Source organism: Pseudocercospora fijiensis, assembly GCF_000340215.1.
Source record: "Pseudocercospora fijiensis CIRAD86 unplaced genomic scaffold MYCFIscaffold_1, whole genome shotgun sequence".
Taxonomy (NCBI): Eukaryota; Fungi; Ascomycota; class Dothideomycetes; order Mycosphaerellales; family Mycosphaerellaceae; genus Pseudocercospora; species Pseudocercospora fijiensis.
In genome coordinates, this window is record NW_006921532.1 from 5,323,571 (window position 1) to 5,325,618 (window position 2,048).

Genomic DNA, 2,048 nt, shown 5'->3' on the forward strand with positions numbered 1-2,048 from the left:
AGTAAGTAGCGCTAGTACGGGCATAGAAGTAAGATTGTGCTAGCTAGTTTTAAGCCGTAGAATGTCTTCGTTTTAGACTTAGTAGGTATCTATCTACCCCCCCCCCCTATCTACTAAGTATATAAGACTAACATTTTTGTAGTATCTTTAGTAGCTAGCTATATAGAAAAAAGACTCCGAGTATTACGATAATATCCTAAGCACTAGCAATATAGCATACAGAATCCTTATCGATACTTAGAGTAGCTAGACCGATACTACTAGGGCCGACCTTGTTAAAGAGTTCGTGTCTACGAGGAACAAGGTAAATAGATACAGCGACGAGAAGTAGCTTATAGTAGCATATGTAAGCTAGATTACAACTAGTATAAACCTCCCCCCTACGGACACTGTTATTATTATCGACAATTACTAGACTCCGGAGGCTAACATTTAAATAGGTAGAAGAGTATCTCGCGCGGCCGGCGTTTAGAGGGCAGATTTTACGGAGTCGTACTAATTTGTAATAGTATCGGTTGTAATTATATAGGCAGCATAGGTTATAAGCAGATAGGTACGAGCTTAGGATATATAACAATCGCTCGGCTTCGAGAAGGAAAAAAAGAGGAAAAAGGGTAAAGCATAATAGGATATAGCTATAGCGTACGTCGGCGCTAGTATTACGAGCGGGGGAAGTAGTATATAGAGTCGACGTCGATATAGTAGATACGCTATAAAATGTTAATACAAGCAAAGCAAGCCTAACTTTGTGTTTATCCGCGCCTAATGTTAATAACTACTACTATAGGTACAAATTAGCGATACGACTCGATAACCGACTTAGGGTACGAGTCGGCAAGCCTATATATTAGGAAGCGACCTAGACTACCGCTCTGCCCTTTAAATTAGCGATACGACTCGACAACCGACTAGCTGTCCGACTTAGTCCGGCTTAGGTTGCTAATCGGCAAACCGACGCATTAGGAAGCTACCTAACCTACCGCCCTACCCTTCCTATCCTCTCTTACTATATATCCGTATAGCATGTTTCCCTATGTTCCGTTACTACCTTCTTTACGCATCGAGTATAATGTTATTATATGCCTATTGTTTTCGTAATAGAAACGCAACCTTTTTACGCAATTGCTCTAACTCTAGTACTAACCGCTCTACCTCGTCTTATAGTTCTTTATTCGTCTTCTATCGTATAAATAGCGGCGGTCTATTCTTGCGGATATATAGCGCTGCCCTGCCCGAGATTCGAATGCTTCGTTTAATCTGTCTAACTAGGTTCTCTACGTTAGGAAAGGCTAACTAGCTACTACGTTTATCGACTCGATTAAGTACTAACGACTTAACCGCGTACTACGATTCTTAACTGTCCTTTACCTTATCTATATTATCGAAGTTCCCTATCGTTCTAGTGTTAAGTAGAACATGCATAGTATAGACCCTAGGCTAGGAAATCGAACATAGTTAACTAGGTTACGTAGTATAGGCGATCGGTTAAACAACCCCGTAACCGTAGCTAGAGCGATTAGCAACTAGCGCGCTAGCTAGAACTACACTCGGCGCTACGACACTATTTACTATATAGCGCTACTATTATGCGTACGGAGCTAGACTATAGTTAGGGTAAAGGCGTAGACAAGGTTAAGCTCGATATAAGAACTACGCTAGCGATAAGGAGTATCGCGAGGAGGACGCTACGGCTACGGCTATCGCGGGCCTCTAGCAAAACAAGAAGCTAAACCCTATCTACTACTCGGCGCCGCTATTATACTACAGAGCAAGATTACAGCTAGGGCAAAGGCGTAGGTAAAGTTAAGCTCGAGATACGAACTACGGCTACGGCTATCGCGGGCCTCTAGTAGAACAAGAACCTAAACCCTATCTACTACGCGGCGCCGCTATTATACTACGGAGCTAGATTATAGCTAGGTTAAAGGCGGTAAGAGCATCGCGGGAGGATAACCGAGTCGCCTTACTTACTCTCGGAGTATCCTATAACTATACCTTTATTATTCTCGCTATATATTACTCTAACGTATACAACCTAGCGTAATGCC